At 41.9% G+C, this 14,106-nt stretch overlaps 1 long non-coding RNA gene across 9 annotated transcripts in view; it reads right to left on the bottom strand.

Moving 5' to 3' along the window:
• The window catches only part of LOC111260062 (uncharacterized), a 116,012-nt gene extending 102,561 nt beyond the window's left edge, over positions 1-13,451 (bottom strand). For 4 of the 9 annotated variants that reach the window (XR_015310831.1, XR_015310836.1, XR_015310817.1 and 1 more), the window contains exon 1: positions 12,578-13,451. This is a non-coding gene — a long non-coding RNA (uncharacterized LOC111260062). The remainder of the gene's footprint in view (positions 1-12,577) is intronic. The other 5 variants (XR_015310823.1, XR_015310839.1, XR_015310832.1 and 2 more) reach the window with 5 other exon arrangements.
• Positions 13,452-14,106: the final 655 nt, after the last annotated feature.

Raw genomic sequence — 14,106 nt, 5'->3', positions numbered from 1 at the left:
CGACTAAATAGGTGCATAGTTATATATTTATCAGCAGATTCTTCGAATTACCGACCATGAATGACTAGTCTCGATTGGCAACGACCACATTGGAAATTGACTTTATGACGTGCGGTCAGGTGGTATAAAGTTACTTTACCGTTACATATCCGTTCCCTTCATAGCATTTGTCGTCGTAGCTTGGCTAAAGACTCTCCATTTTACTGCAGGCTAGCCCGACCCGGCACCTCATTCGCTCTCGTCGTGTCGTCCTGACACGATCTACTAGAACATGCGGTGTGTGCGCAAATGCTGTGAGCCCAACCTGCTAGTCCTGTTTGATGCGTAACCGGCCGCTAAACGACTGCGTACTTTAAAGGTGGAAAACGGTCTCTATGGGGATGGCAGGACGGCAAAACCAAGCCGCAGTGTAACGACATGAGCGGAGACAGCGAAGAGCCCTTGGATCCCAAAGTTGGCCTACATCATCAGAAGGCCTGAAAGCCCTATCTGATCAAGATACGCGGGCCTCACAGTAAGCCGCTACCCACTGCGTGTTCCCATCAAGCCTTCGTTGAACAAAGCAAAGGAAAGGTCCGACGTTCTGCCCGATCACAAAGAACCCTCGCTGTCATGAAGGCAGACGCCGGCATTGTTGCAGAAAATGGCATCTACTTTCTTGTTTGTCCACCGCTATGTCGTTGTCGCTGCCGTAGCGGTCAGTAGCGTTCTTGCTGCAGCTTCTCTTTTTTTCTTCGTCCTGCTCATCCTTTCACCGCATTCTGTCTCCGTTCGGCGTCGCCGCTGTCGTAGGAACGGCGCTAGTCAGTGGGCCGAGGGCAGTAACGGCCACACCTTTAAATTCAATTTTTTTTCTTCTGAAGGCACCGACAAGCACCATCACAATGTCGTCCTCGTTGTATAAAAAGACCACCCTATCCACTACTTCTGCTCCGCTACGGTCGGCCAAACGAGCCCACTTCCTTCCTCCGACGGGAGTGGCCATGCGGTGGAAAGCGATGGAGCTTTCCGAGATGGGACGGCCACCCAGCGCCGCTAACGATTAGCTCACTGACTACCGGCTCCACTTTTTAAACGCGTCCTCTAACTTCCCATACGTGGCAGTAACAATTAGCTGGACATTCCGTCACGATCGTACTATAACAGCCTGAATAGAGCAGGAACACGATCGAAGACAAAAGGGCATAAGAAAGAGAGCAATCAACAAGGCAACAGCAGCGGACAAACCTAACCATAAACATTTATTATCGTAAGCTTAGGTCTTATCCGACAAGGGTCTCAGCTATTGCTGTCACAATGATATGGTGGGTAGCAGTGCCTAATTACTGGCCTCGAAGGTTAAGTATGTCTCAAAACAAGGAGGGACCCAAATCGCTTATTTGTGCAACATGCATTAAATAGAGGTGTAGCAACTGATAGTAGCAAAAGATATTTTACTTCACTTGAAGATGGGGTTTCGCGCTCGATCTTACTGATGGGTACCGAAACGACGTGTTTCAGAATTTAGTATAATATGCCTTTTATAACAGAAGAAATGTAATAATAATCTCTCTGTCGATTAACCGACATTGCCAAAATCAGTCGTGTTTTCCGGCATGCGGAGACCTTTCCGTACCAACATGTTGTACGCGCGTGGCGAGGAAAATCGCGTCCCTCTGTCTAATGCTGAACGCCTATAAGATTGTAGGTTGGATGACACAATAAACGGTGGACCCCATACCTTAGAATGGGCCTAAGGAACTTGAAAAATGGCACCAACACTTTCCAGCCGTTCCGGGTTGTCAATGGTGCGCAACAATATCGAGTTGTCCATTTGACATGGCCATTCGATTTTACATTCTTGGCCCACTTTTTGGAATATTCCACTATACATTTATAATAGATCATTGTTTTCTGCTAAATCAGGATCGTGACATTTTTGCGGTCTTAACCCAAAGAACAATCCTAATCAGACCATTATTGCTTTTTCGCTACAATTGAAGGTAAAGAACGACAGCCTTCCTTTTAAAAGTTAAAGATTGGTGTTTAACGCTTGTACGAGATGTATGTGTCCAGTGATACCTTTGGGTAAGTCCCAGATATACATGGCTCGTATTCACTAAGATGCCCCAAATAAAATGCACCAGTAGAAAAAACGTGAATAATCTGCGTAGGCTCAGATGGGCATTTCTTCATAGATGTTGAAGGCAAAAACTTCACTGTTCATAGCGGTAATTTAGTTTCGCAGGAACTTCGGACTCCGAGTGTATAAGCTTTGATTCGGAACCAATTCAAATATTGCCGTCTCTGTGATAGTGCAGTGGGTACGTATCTACTCGAAAAGTGAAAGGTATAGAATGCTTGAATTTCGAAGCGTAATCCTAACCTAAAAGTAATACATGATATAAATTAACGCTTTTAGTTCTATGAACAATCGTGCCGCCGTTAACCGTCGTTTCAGATGAGCCACCAAATTTAGACTGGCAAAACAACAGGCAAACGAGACCGAGCCAGTTAAGTTTGAGCTGAATAATAAACTCAAACAAGCATATTGAGCACGTCAACGCATAAGCATTTACTCGTTGGATCGAAAAGTCTACCTTAGATATTATTATTATACCTTAAGTTATTGTTCGTGCCAATTAGTTACAGTAGCCCAAACACTTCATCATCAAACGTGAATTTATCAATTCAATACCTCACCCTTCCTATACATAAAAACTTCTAATTTCATCTAGACGTATGAAGGCAATCTGTTTCGTACTTATATGTCACACATAAGATCTCATCTTGAAGTTCTTGTAGCAAGAGCATTGGTGTAACTTCTTACCCCACAACGCTTCGCGTCGACCAAAAATCTCGGCCTCATTTAATCATTGCTTTTCCGCCTGTGGGTTCTTCAAGTGAAATATTATGGGAACCGGTGAGGGCATCATGGGGCTGCATCAAGCACTTCTACCCTTGAACAAAGAAGTTGCTTAAAGAAGTTGATTCCACTTAACCCTATAACTTGAATTCAAATCACTATTCTATTGCAAACAGTAAAAATTCCAGCGTTAACCTCTATGGGTCCTTATATATGTCATTGAGCAATTCGAGGAGCTACATAACGAATAGGGTAATTTGGTTTTTATGTATCAGGGAACTAATTGTGTTTATTGTCGATAGAGCAACGTATACTTGCTAGAAATTATCACATTAGGGCCGTTGCAGCTGGACGGCGACAGTTTCAGTTCCATCCAAATAGTTCCAAAGTGTTTTATGTTTAACAATAGAGGAGCAGTGAGTATCAATGGCACAAGCGATAAAATAAATAACTAAGTACGCAATGTATCCAATACGAGAAAAATATCGCCTACTCAAATGAAATTTGTAATAAACTGCTAAATCATTTTGGCGGACGAGAGAGAGAAAACCCTCAACGGCAGGAAACCACTCAGATGGACTACCAATTGTCAATGATGTCTAGAGGTGCTAGTCGCAGGAGGCCTATTGCAGCTCCAGCGAGTGCCACGCCCAGGTGGAGTAGGCAGTAGGCGTAGTAACGGCAGCATTCAGTGGTGGCCTTTCGTTGTCTGAGATACGGACAGAGCGAGAAGGTCTTACATTGGTGACCCGTAGAGGATTCCTTAGCATTGATCACCAGCTTGAATCGTATGTGTTGTCTACCAGGTAACGGTTCTCTATTGGACAAATTTATTCTTTCAGAAAGGATTACAATTATTTAATGTACCGCCTTCTTGGTTTGATTCTTTTGCTTCTTGTCTTATCGGGAGTGTGCAATGGACGTAATTGTTTTTTCCATTCCGACTTTGTAAAGGTATGGAATCATTTGGCCGTAAGCTCACTTAAAAGTCACTGTTTTCTTTGAAATTGGATAAATACAATATTGCTTGAACATTCAAAGGGCTGGCAGAGGTACGCCAGTCTTGTCATGCAGTATGGTCACTTGGTGCTAAATGTTTATACAATTGCTTTTTCTTTTTGACCCCCCTAAGGAAGTAGCCTCGCCAACTCATACAGAAATTCGCGGGATACCTACGATTTTTCGAGTTTCAGCTTCGGTACTGCTGCTAAGCATTGCCCCAAGCGGTTGGCCGCAAGGTGTATCTACGCTCGTTTTTCAATCTAAGCCCTTTTGCATGTTATTCAGTTTAGTAGACAAATTCGGTACCACTGCACTACTGAATATCTACCATTGCTTTCATATTCACCTCACAGCTGTTAAATGTTTTTAGCACGCACAAGTCATAACCTTTAGGTTAGGTCCTCACAACATCTGCTTGCGTCACACAACAGAAACATATTCAAGGTCAAACCACCTTCGACAATGTAACTGGAGTGTGGTCATTCATGTATACGTGCTGTCCATGCGGTAATGATGAGCCGAGTAAATATTGAGTCGTATTAACAATTATGCCCGGATGTGCCGTTGGAAAATGCAAGCATTACCACTATGACATTTAAACGCGTGCCCCATCTACGCTCGATAGAACAGCAACATCCTTTGTTTCCACGCAAGAAAAAAGGGGGACGTCTAATAAATTGCCGGGTTCCCTAGAATATGAAAATAGCACCGTTTGTTCTTATGTTATAGCGTTCTACACAAATGTAGTTACGCACAGGAGGATTTCAAATGGATACCTTACCACCATGAATGATTGTTACCATTATATCACTTCCGCGCACTGATGGACGTTGAGGCGACGTCTGAGCTTTCTGAACCACTGGCTAATGCCGCACCTTCATCGTGAGGGTGTGTATAAGGAAACTATCTGTCTGGCCAATGCTAGTCCTTGAGTAGCGGTTGACATGCTACGTAATAGGCCGTAATCGTTACGTATATACATAGCCTATTATATTACTGAGATATAAGCGAATGCTAGCCTTCGTATCTACTGAAAATAAAGAAGAAAGACCTTACAGAGAAGCTCGTGTATTATAAACACGATTATATTGTAGTTTGTTCCCCATACATTTTGCATCATTCCGGCTCTTTATCTATGGATTTACTGTTTACCGATTTATTTAACGGTAACTTCTAAATCCCTCCCATATATTTTATCGTTATTATTCCAATATTGTATTCACAAAGTCACAAGATAAACAAACGTAGATCACACTTGCATACTTGGGGCAATTTTTTCGAGTGATAAATAAGGAATAACATAGACTTTGGGGCAACACTTAATTGACATAACGTTCAGTGGAGCAGGCTAACTCGCGGCTTAAATAAGAAGGATTCTTTTTTATTGGGTTCAAAAGCTCATTAACGGATTTAGACTTAAAGCGCCCAGAAATGTATTTCTTGGATAGAAAAACAGCATGTAAATAACCGCTTATTTATTTACTTCACAGCGGAGCATTTAAACGCTATAATATATACGCTATAACCCGTTCTAATATACCCTTTGCCACGCACGGTTCGACGAAAATCTATTTGGACATACTGTGTTATGCAGAGAGTAGAGAATATAAGCTTTTGGTCAACGCTACCGAACATTGTGCCTATACGACAATGTGCTTATTACCATAGCATTTCGACCCGAAATCAAATTTAGATATGGTTCCACAGCAGAGATAAGCAGATCGTATCGACTATCGTTCCATTGCTAACGGTAAAAAACATCCTTTCGTACTTTTAGGTGCGGAGATGCATGTTATTGAAAGCGACAGACTGCAATATGACTAGCGAATAGCTTCCTATTCTAAGCCTTATTTTCTGCGTTTGACTTTATTCCTTCGATCGTAACAGAGAAGACTGCTACGGCCGGAGTGAGGTCTACCTGTTCAATGATCAATGTTGTATGTAGAGCCTTCTTTGTCCCTAACAGTGTCATTATAGAGTCTCCATCCATCTTCGTTGCCCAAGCGACCAGCACAAAGAGTCTAGCTAAACTCACTCAGTCGTAATATACGATAAACAGCGGCAGCACGCAGTGTTAGGACGATAGCCGCCAGACATGCCTGTACTACATGAGCGGCCTGACTAACCCTGAGTTGACTCGTATTCGTTAAGCTCTTGGCTATTGTAATGCGGGGGCCTAGTTAACTTTTGCATCAGGTACCCTCTGACAGCTGCTCAAGTGTATAGAAAAGGGTATACATAGTCGATGTGTGGACATGTATAAATTATTCATTGTCATTTACATACTTCTTATTTACGGAACGTAATATATATATCGAACACGGAAAATAATATATGTTATTTGTGTGTAACATGTGTTATTAATTACTGTCTGAACTTGAAATGTGGGTCGTGCGATAGAATATTCGATCTTACAACCGCGATTCGGTGAAACCCATCAAAAGCTGCTGCCAGTGTTCAACATCAGCTAACTAGAACGGCTTTCGCGTTACCTATACAGCACATCATTACGCCGTTATGTGATTATGATATGTCATGGACGAAAGAAAAGATCAACAATGCTTTATTCAATACGACTACACTGTTTTCTGTGCTTTGTGAGCTTGGTCCCGTTTTGTCCTGCAGGACAGCATGTGAGCCAAAGGCTTCACGGTGTGATCAATCCCTGCATTAGACTTATGCGTTTCGAGTCATCGCTTTAAATATCTTTCTTTCTCGTATGCGCCAGGCGCCCGATATCTTTCGTCTAGGCTAAAAAAAAAAAAAAGGCTAGGCTAAAAAGAGGTCTACTGATGTAACCTGCACATCTTAATCTAGACCTGATTCGAATACAACTGTTGCCTGTTAACTCATCAATTCTCCTATTTAGGTTGAAGGTATCGATGGCAACTTTTCTCTATATCTCGCGCTCCAAAGCTCGAGTATGCTATGGGAATTGGGTGTAGTTCTACGTTGTTAAGCAATTTGCGTTCAGTTACGCATTTCTGGAGCCCTGGAGATCAAAGGACCAAAAACCCTTGTGCAAAGGAGGAAAGCTTGTTTGAAAGAAAGGAAAGATTTGTAGTGGCAACATTAAAGTCTGCATAATACTCACGTTAGCAGAAAATGACGCCTAACGCAAGCTTAATAAAGCACATCGAGTTTTGTATATTCAACTTCAGGCTTTTTACATTTGCCACAACAGGCCGCCTGTCTCAGCGTAAAAAGATGATTAGAAAAGCAAATAGCTAACATTGTTTCCTGTCAAGTGAGTTGTGAATGAACCATGTTAGCCATACGTCTAATAAATCAAATATAGATATATATTTGACGAATGGTGTTTTGATAAAGGAATAAACTGTTCAACTATTTATTCAACTAAGAAATACCTAACAGGCCAAACGAAAAATATATACGTGATAAGATAAGTTAATGCATGACAGATGGTGGTTTGAATAATCGCATGTTATGTTAGAAAAAGGCCGAGATCATTTTAATCGAACTGAGTCGAGGATGACTCTGCCTGACATATTTGAGACCTAGGCTATAACAATTGTTTCTACTCGCCTTGTTCCTTTTAGGCATTAGAATTGACCACCGTTCTCTCTGTCTCGTTATTTCTACCTCGTTTAGCGCAATGAGGAAAAAACATCCAGAAAAAAAATCGAAAGGAAGTTTGAAATGGTTCCGCGTCGGTAGATATTGTACTGGACGCTAGCGGGATCGAATGTTCGTTTATCGTGTTCGCGTTATTCACCCGCTTAGCGATTGGTGTCGCAAGCAGCTAGTTGGCTTCATTTTTTCTCGTTCTCTTGTTCCTTGCTCGTCATCTCTCCTCAATCCTATTTTCGGGATAGCCATGGTTAACGCCGGCGCCACTCGTCCGGACAGCGAGACAGGCTGCCATCGTGGCGGCATGATAACCGCTAAAATAGCAGCGAACTGGACCAAAATCGTCGGCCATTTACATCCCGCTCCGCCTCATTTCCAGGTTAAAGGGAAAAAACAGCAACGCGAAATAGAGGATAGAGGAAATTACGATACGAAAAGTGAGCAATGGGTGGACGGGCCGCGCGACACAGTCACGAATATAGAAATTTGGCCCTGGACTACGAAGAAAAGACAAACAAAGAAAGATCAAACGATACAAGAAACGTTTGAAGAGGTGCAGGTGATACGAAAGGAACAGGCAGGAGCCTACTGTGTGAAGTGAACTATTCGACTGATCGATCGATCTCGCAATTAGTCGATCGACTTGACTTTGACAAATGTTATGAAGAGATCGCGCAACTAACGAGCGCCGACTTTTCTCTAGCCTTTCTGTTTCTTTCAAATTCACTTATGAGTTCATTTAAAAGAGTATAATAATACAAATGGTAAACGGACTGTGTCATATGATTTCGTCATCGATCAACAGCTCAAGTGCGTTGTACTCCATAGTTTTTATCGTGGACATGAATCTGCTAGAACTGAACTGATGTCTTCAAACGTTCAGATAGAAGAAAATGCTTATAAGAGAAAATTTACTCTAGATAATAGGTATTAGTCGATGCGAAATTACATTGGCACGAAAAAATTAGAGGTAGCATTCAAGCAGAGGAAAACGCCACAACATGCATCCTTCTGGGAAGCGTTTGCATTGTTGGTGGGTGTCGAAGAAGACCTGGTCTTCTTCACTTTATCGTTCCTTTGTCTTTGATTATTTGTTCAGTCCGCGATAAATTCGTACGGGAACACTTGATTCTGACGGGCGAGCGCTCGAAGTCTGCAAGACTTAGGCGATGAGTAATTGCCTCATCCCTGTTCTTCTTTTCCGCATTGCTCATCATATATAGAACGGTTACACTTTGAGAAGGGACTCGCACGAAACAAACTTACTCATGGCATAGGCCCGACGGTGAGCTCTGAGCGGAGAGATGCGCCGACTGCCATTAGAGAAAACTGCGATACTAACGGGCGACAATAGACCAGGGGCTACCATAAAAAGCGTTTACTAAAGAGGTAGCAGTTAGCATGCCGATAGCGATGAACGTGTTTCATAAGGCTATGCTCAGTCTAAATTGATCGAGAAGTGTTATTCATACCTAATCCGGAAATATCAATTTTGCGATAGAGACAACAATAAGCTCATACTATTGAAGAGAGAAATAGCCATGAATTCGATAATTAGAACGATTCCGTTCCTATTTTGCTTTACCAATGGTAAACCATGTTTCCTTAGATGTATCGGTCAATTTCTCATATGAACTAGAAGCTATACAAATGAGTATCTATCACGAGAAACTAATCGTCAGTAATCGTCAAGAAACAAATCTTAGGTAAACGTATCTTTGTGCATCACTTGGGACAACAACAAGAAGGTATACAAATGAATGCGTACAAGGATCGAAGGGTTCAAGCGGGCGCGGCATACCTTTTTTTTAGTGCCTTTAATGCAGCGAACAAAAATATTTCAATGTTTGTCACCAGATGGAGGGCGTCAGGAGTGAAATACAGAGTGCAAGGCATGGAGAAAGCGAAAGATCGGATGTACGGCTCGCTGAATACGCTTATCTTACACTGGGAACATTCATCTATACATCCACAATTATGTACCTTACCGTAGATTCAGACGAAAACTCAATACAAGTAAGAAACAAGCATCTTGCTACATAATTAGCTGCAACTGTTCTGCGTTCGGCACCTGTCCTCTGGATATTTGATGGCTCACATAAAGCTTCCCTGTTGTATTGTTGACGTTGAAGTAAAAAGCGCGTGTTCTTGAGCCGTGGTGGCAAGTGACGACAGTGAGGCAAGGCACGATGGAGATGCCCTTTTACTCAGTTAATTAAAAAGTTAGAATTCATAGAGCGCTCACTGCACGACAAGTATTCTTTCCTCATGAGTGCTAATTTTGTGCTTTTTTACATAGTGATGTGATTAACTCTGTCACAAATGACAGTAGTTAAAAGAACTGGTATAGAACTTTAGCTCATCAGTAAGAAAATAGTGATTTGAATATTTGCCTGAAACAAGAAGGCTCCTCGTGGCTGAAGTGCGGCAGAAAATATAGTCTTAGCGTGTAGCGAATACAAAATAGTTCCACAGAGAAAATTAATTTCCGGTTGGTTTCCTCTTTGTGGCCAGACCAACTGAAGTGACTATTGATAAATCTTTGCGTTACGCTACTGTCATGTCTTTAGCTAGCTTTAGTCTGTCCAATAAAATCTGAGAGGCAAGTCGGCCCGACGCCCCTCTCAATTTGATGTTATTCATGATGAGGCAAATCAAAATGCTGCGAGAGATTTAAGGCGAGAATCAAATATGCCGAATGCCTCTCGCTCCTTAACACAGTTTCCTTCCTGCACGTATTACCCCCTTTAGTGAAAGTTTTCCAACCTGCTTCCTCAGTTTCGCCCGCTATCTTCCTCTCCCTTCCCCTAAAACAAGTTAATCAGGTGGAAGGACTACAAAGGGTTTCCGTGTATATTAGAATACGACCGTGGCTAAGCGCCAGAGCAGTGTCGGAGGCTTGCGTCGAGGTGGCCTTCTGCTCTCGAATCTCGTAGTTTCTGCGTAGCGAGATGTTATGCGCCAGAATGTTGCCAGACGCCACTACAATGAAATACTATCTCCCAAATGTTTTCAACGCAAGTCGAGAGCAACACCCAAATATTCCTGAATGAGCCCCTGCAACTTCATGATGCAGCCTAACGGTCCTTCCCTGCGATATAGACGCAATTCTGGCACGGATGACGGACACCCTGCTATTAAGTCGGATTTACGAGAGTCAACCAAAACCGCATTTAAACCCAGAACACTTTCTCAGGTTGACGACCCTTACCTCAGCATCATGTATTCCATTTGACTTATACCGAAGGTAATGAATGAACGCTGGCGATCCCTATAGAGGAGACGAAATTACCTTAATTGTAAAGGAAACGAGAAAACCTCTCACTAACATTTGCTCGTGGACGAGCGTTCGATTTTCGTACGAATCATTTCTCTATCGCACAATTCCTCGACAGTCTCCGATTCTGTGAAGACGACGACTGGGTCGTGACGCATCAAATACGCTAGAAAAGCGCAGTTAAACGATTAGAATAGTGGAAATCGTGCGAGGAATGTTTTCGGCAGAGAGATGAACTAAAGTTATGGAGTAATTGATCGATGCGACCAAATTCACCAATAGCATCCTTTACTGCCTCTATATGCAACACACGTCTGAAACGATGACAATAATCAAAGACCCAAGAAGTTTTCACATGATATATCCTTAACTATGGGTTTATATTGTGCGATCTCATTATTCAAATGTCGAACAGTAATTAGATGGATGCAAATTTTAGGGTCAACGAGCTTTTCAAATCCGCCCGAAAGTAGAGTACAAGGCTGTTGCAAAACGCTCAACATCATAACGGCAAAATGCATCATCAACAGAAGATTAAACTGACCCATCTGTTTACCGAATGTTGCCTTTGTCGGAACCAGCGTTTTGCTATTGGCTTGGGTCTGAAAATTACAGCTACCAAATGGTACGTTGGTGATCAAGGAGGCCATGCTCATATATCTATTCGCGTACAATACGAGAAACGTACACTAGACTAGACCCAACGAGTTCCGCCACGCAATATTTAACTAGTTACATTTGCGATTAGCTTCTTCTCGTTTGTTAGACGCTTTGACAAAAAATTTATAGATATTTATTCCGAAATGAGGCAAATAAGTTTCTCACAAAAAAAACCTATTTAGCCTATTCCATATTAATAATGCCAAGTTATTGGCCATAGTTTGTCGCAAGACTTTGTACTTCGATCGCTCGACCGACTAAACTCAGAATCACGCCGTAGGATTAATTTCCACGTTGTTCATACCGTTAGGCGACATTCGTTTGTCTTTCAATGAAATTAAGTATCGAGCTTTATTTTTATAAGCTAATCCGTAGATTTATATGCTTCGAACTATTAATAGTGGGTTATAATAAACTGCTATCCTTTCAGGTAAGTGACGGTGACCTGAATACCATTGACTCTCAGGCGCAGAGCCTCACGCCCTACTCTTTCGGTGTTTTTGTCGCAATTTTCAGTCTGGTAGTCAAACTACATAGATCAAAAATGACCGCCACCTATGCTACTGTTATTTTTTACCCAACATGAAATTGTCAGTTTGTATCTTTATTTTTATATGCGTACAAATAACGCTACGAAGGTAGACATTCTTGTGATTACTAAAATGGAGGTCCAGCTAAATGGCACAGTATGTTCGGCTTCATTAGCGATAAAACAGAGGGTATTTATTTATTTCCACAGAAAATGTTTGCGGCAACTACCATGTGAATTCTGTTAGGAAGTAGACTCCAACTATTCAGATCATTGAGAACCACAATCAGATGGTGCCTTTTTATAGAAGATCTGTACGTACGTACTTGCTAGTAACGGAACCTGACAGTTAAGCATATAACATTTTTCACAAACCCCCTAGAGCTCGAGATTTGTTAGGCTATTTTGTAAAAGACCTGATATACAATTGTTCGTTCGCATAGAGGCTTGCGTTGAAAGGTACGCGGCAACCCTGTAGTCATTCACAAAAGAGGTAATGTTTTCAAATTGACCGTTGGTTGTAATCAGCATACGTTTCAAAGCTGAGACTACGCTTGAAATTTATTTCAGCCTCACAATCAACATCTATACAATAAACCCGTTCTATTCGTTGACGAATTTTATACTTGCAGGGAACTTTGCAGGATTAAAACTCGATCATTAGAAGGCTTACCTTCCGTGAGTTGGGCGTCAACACATACGCCTTATATTTGCATCTGTAGGAAACGTCTTCTTTAAGCACCGTTTAATATCTCCTCGTCGAAACCTCGTGTAAATTTGGCTGCACTACAAAGCACATACGATAGAATATTTCTAACTTGTGTATAGGCAATTCTTCACTTTCAAATAATGCATAAAATTTTCTTTTTAAATATTTTCCAAAGGTATTATTTCAATACAACAAAGTGCATGCGTATGTTTGATGTGCAGTGTGTGCCTTTTCAATTTTTTTTGCGCTACCGTTTTTCAAACGTTTCAGAGCTCTGCCTTTGTGCCGCACACTGTAAAGCACAGTTTAAACATACTTGTTTGCATTTAATGCCATCAAATATGTCACCTGATAATTCGTAATAGTCAATAGTAGGCGTTAGACAGGCCGGCGGTGGATGTAGGCTCTTACAAACGATCCTTTCTTAGCTACGTGGTCCAAAGTTTTCCACACTTTCCACATCAAGAACTGAATTCGGGTAAAACGGGCAGCCGTAACGATCCACTGAGCCCTCTCTAAGCGCTAAATATAAAGGGACGTTCGTTAAGAGTGCTCTGCACATTGTGATTTATCATAAATGTGTATTGCTCGACTGTACAAACGACACAGGTCTTCTTCAGGTCCGGTTTCCTTTTGTATATAGTTACGTGTTGGCATATATTCGATGCTGATACGACGCAGGACACTGCCGTTCGTTTTGTGACGGAAACAAAACGGGTTAACCGATATTTATCATATTATGGATATTGAGTCACTGAAAATTACATGACGTTCAAATATGTCTGCGCGATTCAATAAGGACTGAGGTACAGCTAGGCCTGTTTAATCTGCTGTAATCCTTGAGACTTATCCGCTCGCTCTTTTACTGTGTCAAACTAAACCATGATAGGATCATGCTAGCGATAAAATAACGCATCGCTTCTTTCCTAGATGTGATTGGAACCTCCATAAAGAAAACAACTATATTTCGACTATTGTTGAAATGATTCTGTGTCGGTCGATCGATACGTCCCTGTACGACAAACCGCGTGGCAGCCTCGCTAGAGAATAACGGCAATCCTTGCATCAAAAAACATGTAAAACGTCTGACAAACAAGCATATCAGCTTTGGCGAGGCGCGTGGCGTACCACCAATCTGCTCGGTTAATGTGGCGTGATGCGTTAAGAGATAGCGCCATTTTGTCACAGCAAGACGCCTTTGAAAACCCGTCATCGCCGTCTGTCCACCTTGCTCTGAGACATTAGATCACGCTGAGTCCATGAAATGTAAGCAATCTAGCGTTGACGGGAAACCAGCTCAACCAGAGTTATCAACGGTCATTTTAATGTCCGTAGAACCGCGGTTCCGGCGACGACGTTCGCAGACCGCTTAGATTGTCATCGTCATCGTCATCGTCAACATAGGGCTATTCGAATTGTTTTTATGCTTTCAATATGAACCTTTTCTTCATCTCTTCAAAAGCACCTATAAAGTTATAGCAAAAATCTTACCT

The sequence above is a fragment of the Varroa jacobsoni genome, unplaced genomic scaffold (genome assembly GCF_002532875.2).
Source record: "Varroa jacobsoni isolate VJ856 unplaced genomic scaffold, vjacob_1.0 scaffold_39, whole genome shotgun sequence".
NCBI classification, from domain to species: Eukaryota; Metazoa; Arthropoda; class Arachnida; order Mesostigmata; family Varroidae; genus Varroa; species Varroa jacobsoni.
The sequence above is the reverse complement of the archived record's forward strand: the minus strand, read 5'-3'. Positions and strand labels throughout refer to the sequence as shown.